General features: G+C 38.1%; 1 non-coding gene across 1 annotated transcript; it reads left to right on the top strand.

The window, feature by feature from the left end:
* Positions 1-5,838: 5,838 nt before the first annotated feature.
* Positions 5,839-6,029, top strand: LOC140636157 (U2 spliceosomal RNA). Its single transcript, XR_012033475.1, has one exon. It is a non-coding gene; the product is annotated as a U2 spliceosomal RNA (small nuclear RNA).
* The last annotated feature ends 2,528 nt before the right edge of the window (positions 6,030-8,557 follow it).

Genomic DNA, 8,557 nt, shown 5'->3' with positions numbered 1-8,557 from the left:
GTCAAGGTGTTGGCAGAACTGCATTCCCTACTGGAAGCTCTAAGGGAGAACCCACCTCTAGATGTCTCAGGTTGTTGGCAGAGTCTAGTTTTCTCAGTTGTAGGATGGAGGTCCCAGTTTCCTTATTGATTATTAGCCAAAGGTTTTTTTGCAGCTTCAAGAAGCTGCCTGCATCACCTGCCTTTCTCCATCTTCAGAGCCAACAATGCTGGTTGAGTTCTTTTCATGATACATATCTCTATTTCTTCTCCTCTGCCTCATTCCTCTTTCTTAGTCTACCACATCTCTCTGACTTCAGCTGCAGAAATTTTTCTGTTTTTAGGCTCAAGTGATTTAATTGAACCCATCACATAAATCAGGATGATTTCCTTGTCTTAAAGTCTGTAAACTTACCTATATCTGCAAAGCCTCTTTTGCCTTATGATTTCAAATATTTATAGGACCCAGGGAGTAGAGTGTGGGCATCGTTGAGAAGGAAGCCATTATTTGGTCTACCATAGAGGTGAAGGGCAAAATAACAGGTTTTAAAGGTATTTTTTCATATAATCCTTGCAATTATAAAGAAGCACTAGAAACTCAGAGATGTTAAAAATTTAACTCAGGTAATATGGCTAAACCTCAGCAGCACTGAATTATGAATATAACAATGTCAACTCATAGATAAGTAGAATGTTAGACCTAAAAGGCCTTAGAAATGATCTAGACCAGAGAAATCAAAGATGGTGGCAGAGTAGGAGAACCTGAGGCTCCTCTCCTCCCACAAACAAATCTAGATAACTATCAAATCATCCTAAACACCCTAGAAATTGACTTGAAGGCTGATAGATCAAATTTCACAACTAAAGGGAGAGAAGAAGCCACACTGAGGAAGAGAGGAAATGCAGAGATGTGGCTTGGGGAGAAATGGATCATGGGTGCTATGGAGTGGGGAGCAGTAGTTGCAGAGAAAAGCAAGAGAGAGGAGTGCACAGGGGACTGCCCAAAGAATGTTTCCCCAAAGCCATTGGCTTGGAAAATAAGTGAGGTTGAATTTTGTGATTTTCTTACAACCAGTGGGCCTTAAAGCCTGGAGTTTTAAAGGTCAGTGGGCCTGGCTGGGATAGACCCCTGAGTGCACTGCTCTGATCCTGCGGAGAAGGCAGGTAAACAACCTGGATGCAGTGTGAAATAAAGTGAAGAACACCTGGGGCACACGTGGGGGAGATTATTTGCTCATCTGGGAGAGCATTGCTGAGAGGCAATGTTCGCAGAAACACCTCTCCAGGAAGAGGGGAACTGGCTGGCACCATTTCCTTTCTTTCCCCTCAGCATAAACACAGGGCCACGGTGTGAGGCAGCACAGAGCCGATACCAGCTGCCCCACTTATTTACACCAAGTTCTGCCCCCAACCCTGCTGTGCTCTGACAGGACTGCCTTTCTTGGTTAAACTTACCTCAGTACCAGCACCGTGGGTCCCTTCCTCAAGAAAACCAGCCTAGGTCCCTGCCCACACCATATCTCTAAAGCCTGGAACTTCAAGGATCAGCAGGCTTGGCTGGGGTAGATCACTGTGCTGCTCCTGGAGAGGAGATAGACAATCCAGGGGCAGACAACATGGAAATAGCAATCTGAAAAATGTCTGGAGCACACAGTGGAGAGATTATTCCCTATTCTAGGAGTGCTTCCCTGAGAGGTGGCATCCAGGAAGATACCTCTCCAGGATAAAGGGGCTGGCTGGTGCCATTTCCCTCCCTTGCCTCTCAGCATAAGCAGAGTCACTTGAGGGAAACAGCTCAGCTTGGACACTGGCTGCCTAACTTGCTTACACTAAGCTCCAACCCCCTGGGCTCTGGCAGAACTACCCTTCTAGGTCAAGTTCACCTTAGTCCCAGCACAGTGGGCCCCTCCCCTAGAAGACCAGCACAAAACCCTGCCCGCACCACATCTCCTGACCAGAGACCTTTGCAGGGCCTCAGTTCTGGTGGCGTTGGTGACAGGTCTCATTTCATAAGCAGACAAGAGCACACCTGTTAGAACCTGCCACATTCAGTCCAGGGAACAAACACTGCCCAATGCAAGCAAGGAGAACCTCCATAGGTGACTGGCCTGAATGATAGAGCAGCTGAAACACAACAGCAGAGCACATGCAGCACACACTAGAGACACTCCCTGAAGCCCCAGGTCATGGGCACTACATGACCTCTTCTTCATAAGATCTTTATTTTCAGAAGCAGGAGACATAATTGGCTTTTCTAACATATAGAAGAAGGCAGGGACTTAGATAAAATGCTAAGACAGTGGGATTTATCCCAAATGAAAGAACAAGATAAGGCCATAGCCAGAGATCTAAGCAAAATAGATATAAGTAATATGTTTGATAGAGAATTTAAAGCAACAATCATAAGGATACTCACTGGGCTTGAGAAAAGAATGGAAGGCATTAGAAAAACCCTTACCACAGAGATAAAAGAGTTAAAAAATAATCCATCGAGATGAATAATGCAATAAACAATATTGAAAACAGGCTTGATGCAATGAACAGCAGACTGGAAGAAGCAGAGGAATGAATTAGTAACCTGGAAGACAAAGTAATGAAAAGTAGTGAAGCTGAACAAAAGAGAGAATTATGCAACACAAGAATAGACAGAGGTAACTCAGTGACTTCATATGATGGAGTCCCAGAAGATGACTCATATTATAGAAATTCTTATTATAGGAATCCCAGAAGATGAAAAAAGAGAAAAGGGAGCAGAAAATTTTTTTTTTACAAGAAATAATAGCAGAAAACTTCCCTAATCTAGAGAAAGAAACCGACATCCAAATCCAGGAGGCACAGAGAGCTCCTATCAAAATAAACAAAATCAGGCCAACACAAAGACATATTGTAATTATATATTTGCCAAATATACTGATAAGGGAAAAATCTTAAAAATGACAAGACACAAGAAGTCAGTAACTTAAAAGGAAAGACCAATAAGCCTAGCTGCAGATTTCTCAACAGAAATTTGGCAGGCCGGAAGAGGGTGGCATGATATATTCAAATTGCTGAATGAGAAAGATCTGCAGATAAAATACTCTATACAGCAATGCTATCATTTGGAATAGAAGGAGAGATGGTTTCCTAGACAAACACAAAAGGAGTTCATGACCACTAAACCAGCCCTGCCAGAAATATTGAAGGGGACTCTGAATGCAAAGGAGAGACTAGATGTGACAAAGACAAAAAAGGATCAGAGAAAATCTCTAGAAACAATGAGAAAACAAGTAATAAAATGGCAATAAATACATATCTATCAATAATTACTTTGTAAATGGACTAAATGCTCCTATCAAAAGACATAGGATATCAGAATGGATTAAAAAACAAAAACAAGATCCAAGTATATACTGCCTGTAAGAGAGTAATTTTAGATCTAAAGAGGCCTGCAGATTGAAAGCAAGGGGGTAGAGAAATATTTATCATGCAAATGAATGTCAAAAGAAAGTCAGAGTAGCAATACTCACACTGGACAAATTAGATTTTTGTTCTTGTGTTGTTTTTATCCCACTTTGTTATCACAGTAGTAATGGCCTTGTGGAATGGTTTTGAATGTTTCCCCTTTATTTTATCATTTGTTAAAATTTTGGTAAAAATTGTCATTAATTATCTTTTTAATGTTTGGTAGAATTTGCCAATGAAACCATGTGGTCTTGGGCTTTTCTGTGCTGGGAGATTTTTTTTGTTAAGTTATATTTTATTGGAGTTCAAATTGCCCACATATAGCATAACACCCAGTGCTCATCCCATCAAGTGCCCCCCTCAGTGCCTGTCACCCAGTCACCCCCACTCCCTTGCCCACCTCCCTTTCCACCCCCCCCCCCCTTGTTCGTTTTTCTGCTGGGAGATTTTTGATTGCTAGTCCGACTCTTATTCTTGTTTATGGTCTAAGATCTCCTTGTTCTTGAATTCAAGATTCATGATTTAATTGTGGAAACTTGTGCATTTTTAGGAATTATCTTTTTTTCTCTGAATTATCTAATTTGTTAGTATATAACTGTTTTTAGTAATCTGTTTCACACTATGTATTTCTGTGGTTATCTGTTGTATTGTTTTCTCTTCCATTTCTCATTTTGGTTTTTGAGTCTTAACTTATTTTTTCTTAGTTAATGTAGTTGAGGCAGTGCCAATTTTGTTTATTTATTTATTTTTTAAAAACTGGTTATTACTTTCGATGTTATCTTGTTGCTTGTTCTGGTCTTTATTTTATTTATTTCTAAAATTTTTAAAAAAGATTTTATTTATTTAATCGTGAGAGACATACAGAGAGAGGCAGAGGGAGAAGCAGGCTCCCTGGGAGGAACCCAATATGGAACTCCATCCCAGGACCCTGAGGATCACGACCTGAGCAAAAGGCAAACGCTCAAGCACTAAGCCATCCAGGTGCTCCTATTTCTGATTTTTCTTTGTTATTTCCTCCCTCCACTAAATTTCAGCTAAGTTTCTTCGTTTTCTAGTTCCTTGTGGTATGACATTAAGTTGTTAATTTGAACTTTTTTTCTTAATACAAGCATTTATCACATAAATTTCACTCTAACATCTACTTTTGCTGCATCCCAAAGGTTTTGGAATATTGTGTTTTCTTTTGTTTTGGGACATATTTTGATTTGCCATTTGATTTTTTGTTTGGCTGATTGCTTGTGCAGTAGCATGTGTTTAATATTTACATACTACATATTTAATAATTACATTGTAGATTTTCCAGTTTTGTTTTACTTTTGGTCTTTAGTTTTGTACCATTATGGTTGGAAAATATACTTGATATGATTTAAGTCTTCTTAAGTTTGTATATTTGTTATGTCTCTTTTTATGTGATTTAACCAGGGGATTCTTCTGTGTGTACTTGAAGAAAATGTGTATTCTATTTTTCTTTGATGGAAAATTATATATATATATATATATATATATATATATATATATATATATGTTTTAGAACCATGTATTCTGAAGTTTACTTCAAGTAAAAAAATGTTCTTGTTGAAAAAAAAATAGCTTTGATTTAGAGTACTCATTTAAAATAAAGCATACCAGGGGCACCTGGCTGGCTCAGTCGGTAAGCATGAGACTCTTGATCTGGAGATTGTGAATTCAATCCCCATGTTGGGTGTAGAGATCACTTAAAAATAAAATATTTAAAAATAAAGTCAAATAAAGTGTACCAGAGAAGAGAGGACTGGAGAATGGGTGGAATAGGTGAAGGGGATTAAGAATACACTTATGATGAGTACTGAGTAATGATATATAGAATTGTTGAAACACTCTATTATACACCTGAAACTAGTATAACACTATATGTTAACTATACTGGAATTAAAATAAAAAAAACTTAATAAAAAATGAACACAAATAGAAATAAATAGAATTGTTTGAGTGACATTAAAAAGAAAAAAAGAAAAAGAAAAATGATCTAGACCAGAAATTCTTACCCTGGGTCTACTGGTTTGGAGTCCATAGGTCCATCAGTGAATGGGAGAGCCAAGAGAAATTCAAAACAAGGATGGGCATATGTAAAAGCATGCCTTTTTTGTTTTTTGTTTTGTTTTGAGACAGGAGTCATTGTTGTCATAAGAACCACAGTGGGCTCCTACACAAAAAGTATTAAGAAGCACCAATCCCATGTTTCATTCATTGAATTTCTTTAAACATTACCAACAACCTAGTGGTTGTAGTTGTGAAAATCTAACGCGTAGACTTGGGCTTGGGAGACCCCTTTCACGGATCTTCTCCTTATAATCCATTGGCAACTTTTAATTCCTATCCTAATTCCATTTATTGACAGCAATGTAATCCTATAGGGAAGGAGTTATTTAAAGATTGTTGGATCGCTTCTCGGCCTTTTGGCTAAGATCAAGTGTAGTATCTGTTCTTATCAGTTTAATATCTGATACGTCCTCTATCCGAGGACAATATATTAAATGGATTTTTGGAGCAGGGAGATGGAATAGGAGCTTGCTCCGTCCACTCCGCGCATCGACCTGGTATTGCAGTACCTCCAGGAACGGTGCACCCCCTCGGGGAAACACTGGGTTGTCAAAGACAGAGCCTAAGTTCTCCGGAGCCGCGCTTACAGAGGCTCTTTGCTCTTCTCGGGGAGGGTTGGGAGCGGGGCTTAGCGCAAGAAAAAAGCTCAGGGCGAGACTCGAATCGAAGTTGACTTCTTGTTTTCTTTTTTTCTCCAGCTCTGCTAACCTCAGCCGCACTTTCACGGTTTGTGGGAGCAACTGACCGTTGTACTACTGTTTTTCTCTTTCTGGTTTAAGTTGTTCATTTCCCTAAAGCTGTTTTTAAGTTTTAGTTTTACCTTTTTTTTTTTTGTTTTTTTTCCTTAAAAAAAAAAAAATAAAGATTGTTGGAAAAATGATTAGATATTAGCATCTCACCTAGGGCTTCTCTATCATTGTCATCCATAAGTATTCATAAACACTGGAACACTGAAGATACTTTGACAAAGAAGGGAGGCATAAGAAAAGGGAAGGCTGTAGAGCTGTGAAATTAGAGTGTAAAATTTCCCTCTCAAGGGTCAGTAATTTTAACTTCATCTCAACCAGGCCTTTTTAGCTAATTTTCTCTGGTGTTTCTTTAGTTTTCTGTGCCAGCCTTTTGCACTTCATCCATGGTTTACCTGTCTTTCTCTACCCCAGATTTTGATACCCTCAAGGTCATATCTACTTTGTGCAAAGCACTGCACTTAAATTCATGGAACCAAATAGACATATTTTCTGCCTTCATAGAGCTTATAAGCTAATGTTTCAAAAAATGTTATTTGAAACTGAATATTAAACTGACAATATACAAGTATTTGTTTTATTATTATTGATAATAAAGAGATTGATCTAAATTGCTAACCAGAGATTCCAACCATAATATTGATTCGACATCATGTTTTAACCAATCCAGCTGAAGAAAATAAAGAATTAATTATTAAAATAATCTACTGATCAATGAGACAGAAATAGAGGGCCATTTTCTATAATTGTTCAATTATGGAAGCAGGGTAGAAAATATTAAAATGTTATGATCCTTATAACCAAATTTGAGATAATATTACATACTAGGAGAATAAAAACAAAGTAGATTTTCTTTGAATTATCCTTTAATTGAGGCAGAATAAAATGGAAAATCAACAATGGTAGAAAATACCCTCTGAGATACATATGAAAGTAAGAGGGGATCCCTGGGTGGCTCAGCGGTTTGGCACCTGCCTTTGGCCCAGGGTGCGATCCTGGAGTCCCGGCATGGAGCCTGCGTCTCCCTCCTCCTGTGTCTCTGCCTCTCTCTCTCTATCACGAATAAATAAATAAATAAAAATTAAAAAAAAAAAGTAAGAAAAGTGACAGTAAATGATAATATCCATTCAAATAAAATCATCAACCACTACCTTTGCATAATGAAAACAAACAGAACTGTATGACTTTAGACAAGCTACTTAAAAATTCTGAGCTTCAATTTTCTTATCTGTAGAATCATGACAATAATATTGGCCTTACTGTTTTTTTTTAAGAACAAATTTTTTAAAATTAAATTATATTGTGTGCATTTGTAAGTGAATACTATTTAAATAAGAATTCATATGTCATAGCAAAATACCTTGAAAACAGTAGTATATTTTTAAAGTAGTACTATTGTTAACACTGTATTACATTTTTGTTTAAAACATCAGTAAAAAAGGTAACCGTACAGGACCCAAGATTTTTTATTGTTCTTAGAGAAAACAATAGCCACCCAAAGTACCTGCAGCAAATTGTACAGGTAGAAGGAACCAGGCTATTTTTTTTCAGTTTTGTTGTGATTTTCTGATGGAATCTTTGTCTTTGGGGATTTTGGCAAACCATTTGCCTCATATTTGTGTCTATCCTGATGATCAGGGTCTAGGTGTAAACGTAGAAAACAAAAAATTAACTTAAGGGAGATGAAGGGGATGATGGCTGGACTCTGACCTCAGTGGATGTGCCTGTGCTCTTGCATGCCATTTAGAGAATGACATTAAAGCATGGAAACTGATGGAACTCAAAGGGCAAATGTGCCATAGATCCTGCAGAGAACCCCATCTTGCTATCATCATAGAGCATGGCAGAGGTGACAGCTCCTACTTCACATGTACTTGGGGAAGTGGTGACTGTTATCTTCATCACCACTGCCTCAAGGAATCATTTCCCCATGGCATAACCTTGCAAAAACCTGTCTTGTTCATAACAATATCCCTGAACTCTATTGCAGTGCTTGGCATAGAGAGGTCTCAATAAATACTTGTTGAATACATTATACATGACTCAGCTTTTATGTAATTATTTGGTTCAAATATATGGAAATAGTAGCAAAACAGCTAGCTAAGCTACAAAGTGCTTTGTCAATATGGTGACATGGCTGATCGGCTCAGTTGGTTGCAGAGAATGGTACATCCACTGTCATAGACTTCCATCAACATGCAGGCCAGCCTCTTTACAAAAGGAAAATGTCCTGTTTCTCAACTAACTTTTTTCTGTGTCCACAATTTTCCTAAGTAAAGGGTCTTTAGATGGGAGGAGGGGAAAGAAAGAGAA

Source organism: Canis lupus, chromosome 6 (assembly GCF_048164855.1).
Source record: "Canis lupus baileyi chromosome 6, mCanLup2.hap1, whole genome shotgun sequence".
Taxonomy (NCBI): Eukaryota; Metazoa; Chordata; class Mammalia; order Carnivora; family Canidae; genus Canis; species Canis lupus.
Note: the sequence above shows the minus strand (reverse complement) of the source record. Positions and strands in the feature narration are given on the sequence as shown.